Consider the following 14629-nt stretch of genomic DNA (forward strand, 5'->3'; position numbering starts at 1 on the left):
CCTGGAATACCGAGTCTTCCTCAAAAAACGGCGGACGAAGTGTGTGTCCCTCTCCCCCCACCGAAGAAGAGCTGAAATTCGAACTAACTGCTGCTTCAGCCTTCTAGTAATACGTCATACTGTGCCATACTATTTCTATTTTAATTATATCAAAGGTGAGAAAATTATAATCGCTTCACGAATCGCGAGCCATGTTGTTAGGCAGGCCTACGGAGGTCCTTAATTATCGGGGAAAATTGCTTTGAAATGATTTAATCGGCAGTTAATGAACTCGGCTTGTAAACTACTGGACTGATCAGACTGTGAGTTATATTAACTGGCTCGTAATCTAAAATCGAAGCTACATCTGTTATCAAAAGTACTGATTAAATTTTATTAGGGCACTCTCCCTTTGTCAGAGAGCTGGACTAACTACTACTTCTCCTCCACGTATCCTGTGGCTGGGAAGTACAGTACATCACTACTACAATACATTTTCTTCACCGTAATTGAATTTTAATAGCGATACTACGATCGAACTGTAATCTTGGCAGTACATAGAATGTTCAGTGGAACTTGGTCCGAAAACTCCGTCAATACTTCTTGCACAGAAATCGATAGCCATTAGTCAGTACAGAAGAGTGTCTGATTCGATCAAACCGCCGTGCATTACAAGGCCTATATGAGACGCTATGTAACATCACGTTGTCGTATCATGTAAACACTGAAGTTGTCGTTGCAAATCGTACTGAAACTATGCAAAAACATATATATCTCAGCTCCGCACGGTGCGTGGCGCAGGCTGCGTTAATACAATTATAAAATGGCTCTGAGCACTATGGGACTTAACATCTGAGGTCATCAGTCCCATAGAACTTAGAAATACTTAAACCTAACTAACCTAAGGACATCACAAACATCCATGCCCGAGGCAGGATTCGAACCTGTAACCGTAGAGGTCGCGCGGTTCCAGACTGAAGCGCCTAGAAACGCTCGGCCACATCGGCCGGCAATACAATTGTATTTCTAGTCGCGTATGGTAAGCGAGAAAAACGATAGAGGCTAACCTTCAGGATGAAACCGAATTTCTCTAATTTTAGCGTAGTTGTCATTGCGAGAGATTTACACTGCCCTTACAAAAAAAGTGGGGCACCAACAACGCATGATCGGGTGTCAACATAATTCCGTATACGTTGACACCATAGGTGGACATGTAAATGATTTAGAGTTGCAATTCTCTGTGACCGACAGAATTCCAGTCGTCCAGCTGTCTACCTTCATCTCCTTGTATAAGTTCTTAAATGAGTTATAAATGATAAGGACACAGGCCGTGAATACGTTGTGGCCGCCTTAGTCTCATATGTGAAACGATAAGTTTAGAAATTAGCGTGTGTCTGTTGAAGGTCGCGTTGTACCAACTGAACAATGTATTCTACATAATCCACACTCTGTTCATTTGCACCTTTCGATGAGATGACTGCTGGGCACTGAACCTGTCTCACGCAGTTTAGTGAAAACACAAGTAAACACTCTTGTATCTGGTATTCGGTTGTTAGGAGATAGTCTATCGTATTCTCCAAAAGAAGTAACAGCGTTTCCATTACAAAAGCCGTACAAAAATATCATATCGACATACAATTCGTAACCGATACTGCAGCACTGATTAACAAACTAGAATCACAGCTGAAAAATTCAATGATGTATAGACTCAAAACCAAGTTTCAAGAACAAGTTTAGAACTTGAATTTTGAAACATAAATGATAGTCGTTGAATAAACCCATAGCAACCAGAGTACCTACACGAAAAATGAAAACTTATCTCTCTTTCGTGAATAAAATCGTCTAGATCGATTAGTACTAAAGTTGCGCTGTAGCAAAACTACGGTTCGATAGTTTCGGTACAAAGCAGTAAATGGTAGGATTACCTGCGCATTGGTAGTGAAAGAAACACAAATGAACGTGTGAGAGAGTAACTGGGAGCCCACGAATTATCCTCGCTTTTTGTTTGTTTGTTTGATTGTTTTGCACATAATTAGGACCGCATAGCGCCCACTCTTAGCTCAATGTGTATTTTGTATCCTTAAAAAATATAAATTGCGTTTTATAAGCTATAAAAATTAGTTGACCGGGTAACTTCTACACTTTTATCTAACCAAAGCAATTACATCTGATACAAGTACACTTTACATGCACAAGCATTACGGAATCTATGTAATTATTCTTGTTATTTTGTACTCAATAATACATTCTTCATCATGACCAAAGGCAAGTGTTTCCTGTTGTTACTGATAGGTGCGAAAGTTGTTTATGAACAACAGAAATATGTTTTATTTAAGCTCGACGAAGTATTGAAGCGATGTTCAATAAGATTTTGTTTTGCGGCTTTTTTTATTTACCGTTTATAGGATAGTGCGTTTTCTAGCGTCATATGATAAATTTGTCCGTTTTTTAAAATTTTTACTACAACATCCCTCTATTTCACATTACAAATCAACAGTTTTGGAATATACCCAGAACTGAATATTGAAAATTTCAATTATGCTATAAATACCATTTATTTTTAAGTAACAGGCAGGAGGATAGCTATGCAGAACAAAAATGTTCTTTAAGTTATGCAACTCTTAACATATCCTCACTCATTTTCTAAGCTGTTCACTACTGCCGATTTCTAGGGGAACCAATAAAAGAGGTCGAAATGAAGTAACGCCCATTAGGTGTGCAACACACCTAACTTACAGGTAACGCGGTTATGATCTTAACTGACCAAAGCTACTAGAAAAACTACTGTATTCTACGTTAACATACGACTGTCTACGGTAGCCTACGGTAGTTTTACTATACTTAATACATTTCTGTATTTATTACGGTGTTTCGGGAGTCAACTTGCAAAAAAATGTTCAGTGTAAGTATTTGCTTGTCTCTGTAATCAGCTGTACCTTCGTAACCAATACAAATTAGACAAATCTACAACGTCCGTCCAAAAAGTCAGGAAACTGATTTTATTCTCTACATACAAGCGCCGCCAGCGCTTTAACTGTGGTGGCAGCATGAACGAACAATTGTAAACAACAGATATGCAGGCGACCAGTCATTTGTTAGCAGGTAGTGTTAAGTAGTTGACGTGCGGCTGTAATGTGTCAGCCTTGTTGTGTCACAAATCGCAATGGAGAGACGAACTGAACATCTTTAAATCATTTTCAAGAATGTTTTGAAGAAGATAAAAGTGTGTGTAAAGTTTGTCCCGCGTACGTTGATTCCCGAACAAAAAAACGATGCGTGGACGCCTGGAGTGACGTGATGCAAATCCGAAACGCAGGCAGATTCGAAACGCTGACAGTCCGTCACTAGAAAAAACATCTCGAGTAAGGAGATTTGTACTGTCAGTCTGATCCTACCACAAAACGAAAAGGGTACACTAGTTCTATAATGATAATGATAGAAGCAGACTAAATGAATTAAAATTTTAACTGCGGTCGGGACTTTTTTTTTTTAATCTCATATTGTTCGTTTTCGTTCGTTGTATCTGCTCGGGGCGGACGTCGCAAGACACCCGTTTCAGTTCCTCGTTGATCCATTGACTCAGTTTTTTTTCTAATTACAGAGGGCAGCTAACCCTCTGACCGAGCACGCTGAGTTACCGTGCCGGCTGGACTCGAACCCGGGTCTTCTTGCTTCCTAGGCAGAAATGCTAACCATTACACCACCGCTGTACGATGGTCAACATTGCATTGGGGAGGGCACTGACCTTAGGTAGTTCGTGCAGCAGTGTTGACCATCGTAATGCGGTGGTGTAATGGTTAGCATTTCTGCCTACCAATCAAGAAGACGCCGGCACGGTAGCTAAGCTGAGTGAAAAGATCAACAAAGAACCTGAACGGGTGTCATCTGGCGTCCGCAACGAACAAATTCAACAAACAATATAGAACAAAATGAGATCTGAAAACAAAGACTCGGGTTCGAGTCCTAGCCGCAGTACCAATTTTAATTCAATTCGTCTGTTTCGATCATTATCACAGATAATAAAACGAGACTTAAATGTCTCAGGGAAACATTTAATTTTAAGGGTCTATAATGGTTCGCCAAGACCAAAGAAAGAGCGAATGTGACGGCCGAGCTCAACAGCTTCTTAAAGAAGAGCTTTTTTGACAGTTTCACGTGGTTGCATGAGCGTTCTGTGGGTTGCTTTCAAGTGGGGGCGGATCATGTAGAATCCTTGAAGTAATAAAACCAATCTTTTAACTTTTGTCTCCTTTTTTTTAATCCAGTCTCGAAACGATTTGACTGAAATGATATACCAGCACCTCGCAAGGTACTTCCTATTCCTCCTGGAAGACGCTGTTACTTCCAGAGTCGTAGTGGCTGACCTGGTGCGCACCCGTGTTCGAATAGAAGTCGTCGGCCCTGGATGTTCGAGACCAGCCTAGCACAGCCTGGTGGGAGGGGCCGACGCTGTCATTCGTCAGCACCCGGAGTGGAGGGAACAAAAGCCTTCGCCGTGACGTGCGAATTCCGCTCGGGGCGCCACTATCGGCTTTCGGCACATCAGCCGAGTTGTGAGGAATAATGATGCCCCACGAGACGTCAAAAGCGCGCCCTTATCGCGTTATCGGATTTGGCGCGCCAGCCGAAGGGCCTTTCAATCTCCGTTGAAAGACCTCTGCCGAACAGCTCGATGGCGAAAGCCTCGCTTCTTCTCCTCTACGCGCGCGCGCCGTTCCCCCGTGTATAGCTTCAAATAAAACCTGAACGCGTTTCCCGAATGTTTACGTGACTACACGGTGCAGTGTTGCCGCGGCGAAGCTCGCTTCCGTATGATTGGAGGGGCATCCATATTTATCAACGGCGTAAAATATTCTGAGATTTTTCTCCTAACAATTTTTCTTAGAGTAACTTCTGTTGCTTGGGGTCCACGGTACAAATTATTTTTTTAAGGAACTCATCTTTCTGACGTTGACTGCAATGTTTTATTTTCATTTATTATCCACATTTCTCCCACCAGTAATATAATGACTATTAAAAGAATTATTGTAGTGACGAATAAATCCTTCAGAAATTAGAGCAACTTGTTAACAATCAATCACCTTAATGTAGAAAGGAGAAAGTAATTCACCACGATATTTACTTGACATATTTTAAGCTATGGTTGTGAGGGGTGGACTCTGGGGGAGTAGGAAAAAAATTGAGGCAACAGAGATGTAAATTTGGAGAAGATCCACAAAAAAATTCTGGGATGGAAGAAAAACTAAAGAAATTAAACAGGAAAGGACATTGATTAACATGACGCACAAAGAAAAAACTAAACTAATTGGACACCTACTTCGACATAACAGCTTCATAAAAAACATCTTAGAAGGAAACTTCCGGAAAAAAATCAAGAAACAGGCCCAGTAAGTTGTGGGGTGGGTGCGTCCTCTTTGATGAAAAACTCGTTGCCGTTGAAAAAGACTAATAAATGTATTCCGATAGGGTGGATGCATGGCTTTTAGGGCAGCACAAACACAATGAGCCTAACACAGAATAGTGAATAGTAAAATATATTATTCAACTTTGATAATGGTGGTTAGAGAAATTGTAGAATGCAGGTTTAGCCTCATTGACTACAGTTCCACGAGTAGAAACCAAGTAATGTTCTCGTAACTAAAGTCGGAAGAAAACTAATTTTCTGTCTTGATCTACTGTTCGAAGAACAGTTCCAAACTAACAGTACTCATTTAAATCTCTAGGCAGGCGGTCTCTGTCTATTCACAATGATTCTAACTGCTATGTTTCTATTGAAGAATAACTACTGTCTATCTATCGACTGTCTGTTTCTACCTCACTCGATGACTTGAAGACAAGACGATCGTTCCGCACGAGCTCCCTAGCAAGACTCGGACTGACAAACTGCAACTGAAAACTTCTGCTTGTGTAGCCAGGGCGCGTGATTGTCGCGGGCAGTGTGATTGGTTTACGCGCTGTGATATTCCTGCTTCGGATGGATGTCCAAGGTACTTCTAGTACCAACTGTCGCAAACTCTTCTTGTGTGCTATCTCAGTACACCAAACACAACATCCATGTTACAAAGTTTCATCAGTGCAGTCAACAACGGACGGAGAAGATTGGCTACATGAGTAAACCGTTACCCTTAGTGACTCACGTGAGAGGAAACAAACACGAAGTAGCATACTTTGATCAGCGCTTGAAATACATAACACAATACAAAAGGAGAGACCAATGAATATAGTCGAGCATACGTAAGTTAACAGCAACTTCAAGAACCAGCCCGACGATATTCTGAACGAACAGAGTTTCTTAACAGAAAATTTCTTGGAAATTTCGTCTTGCTGTTAGTGGCACAGAGGATACAAGATAAATTACTGTGTTAAGTTGCCTTATGGCAGTCCTAACAACTGCGACAAATTATTATAGATCTACGATAGCGAAGTAATCAAATCTCATGTACTCGTAATATCGTAAACGCTGAATGTTTAAGAAAATACGTTTTATACCCGTAACTGTTTTAATATACAGGGAGTTCTGAAATTCCCTTTAAAGACTTATAGAACTTGTAGAGGGGATGAGTACATACTATGTTAAATAGGAACCCGTGTCCGGAAACATGCCGTTTCCGTTTACGACACTTTCAATTCAGATGTTTAACTCATCCTAATAGTATGCAAAGAAAAGTCGCTTATTACGAATGTCTTATGAGACCGGAATTCAGTGACATACCCGGAGTGGTTTTGGATCGTAAAGAGATGCCACAAGGTTCAAAAAGATGGCGCCCATGCAACGTGGCACACTCTAGTGCTTTAATACAAAGAATGGTAAGTTACATGTTGCAACTAATCCGAAAGAAATGGACTGATAATTATTATATTGTAGCTGAACGCAAGTAAATGATTGTATCGACTCGTGTGTGACAGAGCTCGGAGTGGACGACCGCCTACGGCAATCGTCGAGATTCATCGGAATGAGGTTGATGAAGTCATCAAAGAAAATCGTCGGATAATGCAGACACAGCCCTCAAGCAAGTGTGGCATTTGGCGAGAGCGTGTACAAGCCATCATTGTTGAACTGTGATACAGAAAACTGTGTGTACTGCGCGTACCTCGATTTTCCCTGATGAGACCACCAACCCGATTCCGGTGAGTCTCGTCGGTTGCCATACGTGCTCTGTCGCCCAAGTTGAGGCTGGCACCACCGATTCCTTCATTACGAGCTCGAACGACTCATCTTCGGACATCACTGATGTAGGTACAATCATCATCGTACACAGCTTTCATACTTCCATGGATTCCAATTGGTGGCACGTTCTCTGTGGTTAGAAACTCCATTACGCTATGCTGTTTCTCAAGCACAGACATAATTTCGTTGCACTACAGTTCGGAGCCCACTAGCGACAAAGGATTGAAACTTACGGCAGAGAGCGGAAAAGTTGACTGAGTAATTTGCATGGCATACAATACCGACGTTCAGAACAGAACAGAATAAAATATTCGATTACCTTTCAGCACGCCCTCGTATAAGCAACCAGTGAGTTTCCATTTTACTGCGCGCAAGCACATGACCCGATTCTTAGATGGGGAGAGATCGCAACCAGTCATTGCGAATCTAACCTCGCCGCAATAACTATGCTTCTCCACGGCAAGTAAACTCAAATGATGCCACCCAATTCTTCATTCATTGTAGAATCTCCATAACAGCATGGACCTCCTCCAGACAAAGGCAGTCTTTTCTCCAAACACAGTTCTGTCAGACAGCGTCCAACCGAACCCAAAATAAGACATAGACACCACTCGAATCGTAATGCAATGGCGAATTCCCTCTCAACCTAAAAGGACCCATAGGTCCGGCCGCTGTGGTCGGGCGCTTCAGTCCGGAACCGCGCTGCTGCTACGGTCGCAGGTTCGAATCCTGCCTCGGGCATGGATGTTTGTGATGTTCTTAGGTTAGTTAGCTTTAAGTAGTTCTAAGTTCTAGGGGACTGATGACCTCAGATGTTAAGTCCCATAGTGCTTAGAGCCATTTTTGGAGCCATGGGCTGCCACCTGCAAACAAGTCCCATTGGTCGAAAACAAACTCGCTCCCATAGACGTAAAATTGTTTCAGTGACCAGAATAAGATGTTGCTACAGTGAATGTATCGATTAACTGGAACCGATTACAACATGCTAACGTTAAGTACTGCAAACAGAAACATCGCAATCTACTTTAAACAAAACATAATGGGAAGAAATGTATGTGCTGAATGAACAGGCAACTTTCAGACTATAGGGAAATATACAGGGTTATTACAAATGATTGAAGCGATTTCACAGCTCTACAATAACTTTATTATTTGAGATATTTTCACAATGCTTTGCACACACATACAAAAACTCAAAGTTTTTTTAGGCATTCACAAATGTTCGATATGTGCCCCTTTAGTGATTCGGCAGACATCAAGCCGATAATCAAGTTCCTCCCACACTCGGCGCAGCATGTCCCCATCAATGAGTTAGAAAGCATCGTTGATTCGAGCTCGCAGTTCTGGCACGTTTCTTGGTAGAGGAGGTTTAAACACTGAATCTTTCACATAACCCCACAGAAAGAAATCGCTTGGGGTTAAGTCGGGAGAGCGTGGAGGCCATGACATGAATCGCTGATCATGATCTCCACCACGACCGATCCATCGGTTTTCCAATCTCCTGTTTAAGAAATGCTTCTGCTTTAGCCTTTTCCGTAAGATTTTCCAAACCGTCGGCTGTGGTACGTTTAGCTCCTGCTTGCTTTATTCGTCGACTTCCGCGGGCTACGCGTGAAACTTGCCCGCACGCGTTCAACCGTTTCTTCGCTCACTGCAGGTCGACCCGTTGATTTCCCCTTACAGAGGCATCCAGAAGCTTTAAACTGCGCATACCATCGCCGAATGGAGTTAGCAGTTGCTGGATCTTTGTTGAACTTCGTCCTGAAGTGTCGTTGCACTGTTATGGCTGACTGATGTGAGTGCATTTCAAGCACGACATACGCTTTCTCGGCTTCTGTCGCCATTTTGTCTCACTGCTCTCTCGAGCGCTCTGGCGGCAGAAACCTGAAGTGCGGTTTCAGCTGAACAAAACTTTATGAGTTTTTCTACGTATCTGTAGTGTGTCATGACCATATGTCAATGAATGGAGCTACAGTGAATTTATGAAATCGCTTCAATCATTTGTAATAGCCCTGTATGTAATATACAAATGTAGAAAAGGCAAGAGCAAACAGTAAGAATGGAAGACCAAAAGAGGAATGCAGTGATTAACAAAAGGCCTTAAGGTTGGGGTGCAGCCTTTCTCCTTTACTGTTCAATCTGCGCATCGCAGAAGTAGTAACAGAAACAAAAGAAAGATGCATGGGTGGGGATTAAGTCAGGCTGAACGGATGTCGATCATTAGATTCACTAATGACACAGCTATCCGTAGTGAAAGAGAGGAAGCACTACTGGACCTGTTGGATTGAATGAACGGTCTAATGAGCATAGAATGTAGATTGAGAGTTAACCAAAAAAGACGAAAGCGACAACGAGTAGCGAGTAATGAGTAGATTATCGATAATCTTAACATTAAAATTGGAAGACACGTGGGTAGACGAAGTGAAAGAGTTCTGCTACTTTGGAAGCAAGGAGGTTATAAGAAGCGGACTAGTGCGGCCGAGGGAGCATTCCTCGCTAAAAACAAAAAGGCAACTGGTATCAAACGTAGGCCTTGATTTATTGGAAGAAATTTCTGGGAATGTTCATCTGGAACGCAGCACTGTGTAGAGGGAAATTGTGGAGTGCGAGGAAACCGAAAAAGTAGAAAAACGCAGCGTTGTAGGTATGGTGTTACAAACAGTTGCTGAAAACAAAGTGGACTGCTGAAGAAAGAAATGAAGTTGACCTCCGCAGTGTCGGTGAGTAAGGAGACATGTGAATACTGACTAGAAGAGACACAATGATAGCACATGCGTTAAGACAGCAGGGAAAACATCCATTGTACTAGAGGGAGTCTTAGAGGCCAAATCGGTAAGGGTAATAAGATATATGAAACGATATGGATATCCCAAAATAATCGCTGGTAACCTCAGCCGTTCTCACCTGATCACGTAAATTCCATGGACCAAAACAGCAAAAAATTGTTCAGTAAACATGAGCTCTAAAATGCATACTTTAAGAGCTATGCGCACTTGTTCAGTAGAAGAGATGTGTTTTACAGTTGCGAAGGTGGAGAAATACTCATAGTTTTTAAGATACGCAGTTTAGAGCTCATATTTATTGGATATTTTTTTCTTGTTTTGGTCTATACCGGCACCTCTGAAAATGTGGAATACTTTTTTTTAATTGCTTGTATAACGAACAGCTAAGAACAATTAAGTTCGAAGCCTTAAGAACTTGTCCTGTTCTGTGCCGAGAGAGTCCTTCGCTGAAGTAATTATTAAGTGGGAAACAAGATTGGATGAACACATAGCCGGCCTCGCAAGTGGCATGCTATTTATATCCACACCGAAGTTGGTGATGGATGAGCAGGCTGGATGGGCGGCTTCCGCATGCTAAAACAGTTTCTGCTCGCAGCTAATCATATTTCTTTTCCCCTTGCAATTTACTTGCAGCAACTCTTTTAGAATTTATGAACAGCGTTCCAGTATAAGACGGGGTAAACATGGACGGAAGCAAGCTTTTCCGGTATAAATTATTCACTGCCGCTTTACTACCAGTAACGACCCTCGCATAAATCACTTTAAACGCAACAATGGCGGCATTTCTCATTAGATCTAAAGCAAGGTTTAGGCGGGAGATTTCGTAAGGAAACTCAAGGCGACAAAGGCATACAAAGGACTAAAGCAATTTAAGAAACAGTCAAAGTTGTTGCAAGTACTACCCTACAATCTTCATAACTGTACATATTACTAAGATACTTACGAGTTTATTCATGTATGTGTGGGTTAATACAGGTTATACTTTCAGATTGAGCTAAACGTTAGTATTAGGCCTCACAATACCCTGGATTGAGACGCGTACTCCGGGCCCACATTGTGGAAATATTAAAACCAAGTCAGGTACTTTATATTTTAAAATTCTGAAAAAATTTTTTTAAAGAAATCTTCTACCAGATTCCACAGAAGTTTAAAATTTTTCAGTCAAGTTAATTTATGAATTCAAGTCTCAGTAGCAGACGTCACTTTCCACAGTGAATGTCGTCTTCGATATTTTTAAGTTCAGGACCGTACTTACTCATCAATACCTCTTTAAAATGTGTGTTGTGAGCGAAAGTCAACAATAATTATCGAAATTTGTAATTTTTTGTGGTAAATGTAGCTCTATCTTGCAATTATGGAGCGTAGGACAGCGGCTGGTCGGTGAATTGTGAAAATAATATTCCAACAGCAGTTATTTTTACAGATTTTTATTTAGACTGGAAACAGATAGCCTAAATAAAAAGGTATAAAAATAACGGCTGTTGAAATGTTATTTTTACAATTTTTTGTGGTGGTCACAAATAACTCTCCCCCTTGGTAGTTCGCGTTACTGGAAGTACGCTGATATTTCTAAGAGTGTGTTAAAATATAATTTCATGTTCAAGACCCCTCTTACATATCAGTACCTCTTTAAAAAGTCTGTTGTTAGCATAAGTCAACAACAATTAGCATTTTTGTATTTTTTTAGGCTGAGTACAAAGTAAATCCCCTCCTCCGTGGCAATATGCGTTATTGAAAATAGATTGGTACTGCGAGGGTTAATTATATGTGACGGGAGGGAGATAGTGGACGAGAATCTCTCCTCCCAGTGGCGAGCCGAGGACACACACACACACACACAGAGTCAATCCGAACTCCACCTATAAAATTTGGGAAATAACACAATGTAGATATTTACAGAGGAATACAGATACAAAAATGAACTGAGGTAAGAAAGCAGAAGACATTCAATTACTCCGTAACGAGCTACTGGAGACCACGGGCTCCTGATACCAGAAAATTGTGGATTTGTTCACAGATATTTTCTAGCCGTGGAAGTTTGCTTGTTTCCCTAACGGGCGCGCCCCAGGCGGCGAATAGGGAAGCTTGTCCGACTAGTCCGCAGAATTTGAGGGAAATAAAATACCTCTCACGGATCAGAAACATGTCACTTGCCAGGGTTATCGTGAAGTCCTTGACGGCAACTTCGGCGGAGAATAACACCTTTAGTAAGCAGCTGTTGTCGGAGGAGGCACCCTCTACTTTCTGAGGGCTAATGAAAAAAGGACTATTGTGTTATGGTGAAGAGGGATCTTCAAAGGCTGAGGTAGTAAACTCTGAAAGAAAATCTTCAGATGCATTATGCTGAGCAGGTCAGATGAAGAATGAGAGATGTCCCCGCTTTTAATGAAAGAACGAGCCTCGTATTGAAAATACCTAATGGTAGCACTTTTGTAACCATGGAATGAATGACGGCGCTTTACAGACTGAAGAAAATCCAAGGAATGCAAGAAGATCCACTGATAAAGGACGATAACTAGAACTTAACAAAAAGTCGAAAACATTTGAGAGTGGGAACATGAAATGACTGGAAAGAGTGGAGAGGTTGTTAGAATTATGGAGAGGAGTAAGATTAATATCCTTGGAATGAGTGAGACCAATTGGATGGGGAAAAAACTCAAAAGTGGCACGGGCATAATAAATGGGCAAAGGACTGAGTGGGCCTTTTTTTTGACAGAGACATTGACCGCTTTACGGATGTAAGCTTTGTAAGTGAAACGATAATTAGGGCCAGAACGATCATGGGAAAGAGTAGTTTCACAATACTCCAAAGGTAAGCGCCTCAGCAAGGGTGCAGTGAGGATGAAAAAGTGATATTCCTTCAAGAACTGGAAGACCAAGTAAGAGAAGACACAGGGTGACAATTACTGAACTACATGAAAAAACGTAAATTAGTTACACACTACGGCGTGCACGTACTTTATTCAACGACCGTAAAAACTTGAAACACAACGGCACAACACGCACCGATATTTTTCATATTGCGAGCAAGCACTCCCCACACACATCGTTTGCTTTTCAAAGCACCGCGCAGCTATCACGTCTGACCGGCCAGAACGTGTTATCTTTGTGGCGTCTAGCGTGAAATGTCTCGGTTGCTCCAGGGATCTTGACCTGTAGGAGCCAATTACAGCACGGACCGCCAAAATTCAGTAGAAGCAGCATGCTGAGGAACAGGAAGCAGACATTCATGGTCCGGCTTCCATGGGATGTCGTCTTTCTGGCGCTGTCTCTTGTGGCCATTCTGCAGTCTCATCATGCTGCTTGGTATAACTGGGTTAGATCGTTACCTGCATGCAGTAGGCTTTGCCTGTGTATTTCTGCCGTGTTACACTACGTTCCTTCCATTCCATGTATATTTTCGACTAGTACTTAGAGTAAATTTTCACGCGTGCTTATTTTTTTTGCAGTGGCAATTCAGTATTCTTTTGTGATCCATTCGAATCAACATGCTCATATTGGTGGCAGTATCAATTTATAACGAATTTATTTGTGTGTTTAACAACAATATGAAATAAAATCCCAACAATATCACATGTAATTTACAAACTGACATTTAAATTTTTTACTTAATTGATAGTGTCGTTCGTTGCTGTCAGGAAGTTATCTAAAGTTCCTCAATATGCCATATTGGGACATCTGTAACAGTGTGGAGAATGGTTTGCCTGGCTGCTCCAGAATCGCATTTTGAAGATGGAGCTTTACCGCATCTATGAAGAGAGTCCGTCATGATTGGTGCATATTCTGTTAACCGTTGTTCGTGCTCTGTGTGACTAATCGAAGTCACGGTTTCTTTCTTACACTGGTCTACTTGTGGCGATGTTGCAGGCAAGCGTCTGTTCAGTCTCATTCCCATGACTGAGTTAAGTACAACTGAGACGTGTGTCCCTGGCCAAAGACGCGAGGCAGCTCTTCTCCACGAGTTTAAATACATAAAAGGCAACCCACAACTCTCTATCCGTCAACATACTGTTAACCTAGAAAGAAACTCGCTTCGGTCAAGAAAACCATCCATTTATAAATCAACCATTTGTGACAATCTATGGCTTGAAACCCATCTCTCTCTTAAAATTAAGGGGAAATATTTTATAGCATTCATTTTGGGTCTTACCAAATGATCATGTAATTTGTGACCTTATCACATAATATTCATTTATCACATCTTGGAATCACTTTCTTTTCAAAAACATGCAACTGAGTGGACCTGCAACGCCGCACTGGCACTTGTTTGTGGGCATGTGGAATCTGAGGGATGTCGAAGGGGTTGCCTGCCTCCAGGTGCACTCAAGAAAGGTGCACAGGTGGGATTGAGGCTGTTGCGAAACTGGGGTGTCAAACACGGACCCTTTGCCGTTTTATTCAAGCAAATATCAGTATCGAATCCTCCTCTCCCTCCCCATATTTACGCCACATGGCTGAAAAAGCGTAAACACAATTTGCTGCTTCATATGATGCTCAGATTTAATCGAATGGTTCTGAACAGTCCCTAGTGACTTCACCCTGTATATTACTGCACTGCACTCCAAAGCTGTGAGATTCCATTCAGTAAGGTTGCAGCCCCACAATGTCCTTAGAGAAGCGAAGACTCGTCCTAGTGTGGGGAACGGGGGAGAGGGGAGGGAGGTGTCGGCAGTGTCAAAAGTTGTCACAAGAACGTCGT

The 14629-nt window shown here is 41.8% G+C and overlaps 1 protein-coding gene across 1 annotated transcript in view; it reads right to left on the reverse strand.

Annotated features, from left to right (window-relative positions):
• The window catches only part of LOC124722665 (diacylglycerol kinase beta-like), a 500391-nt gene that overhangs the window by 125390 nt on the left and 360372 nt on the right, over positions 1–14629 (reverse strand). The gene's annotated exons all lie outside the window — the stretch shown is intronic.

The sequence above is a fragment of the Schistocerca piceifrons genome, chromosome X, assembly GCF_021461385.2.
Source record: "Schistocerca piceifrons isolate TAMUIC-IGC-003096 chromosome X, iqSchPice1.1, whole genome shotgun sequence".
Lineage (NCBI taxonomy): Eukaryota > Metazoa > Arthropoda > Insecta > Orthoptera > Acrididae > Schistocerca > Schistocerca piceifrons.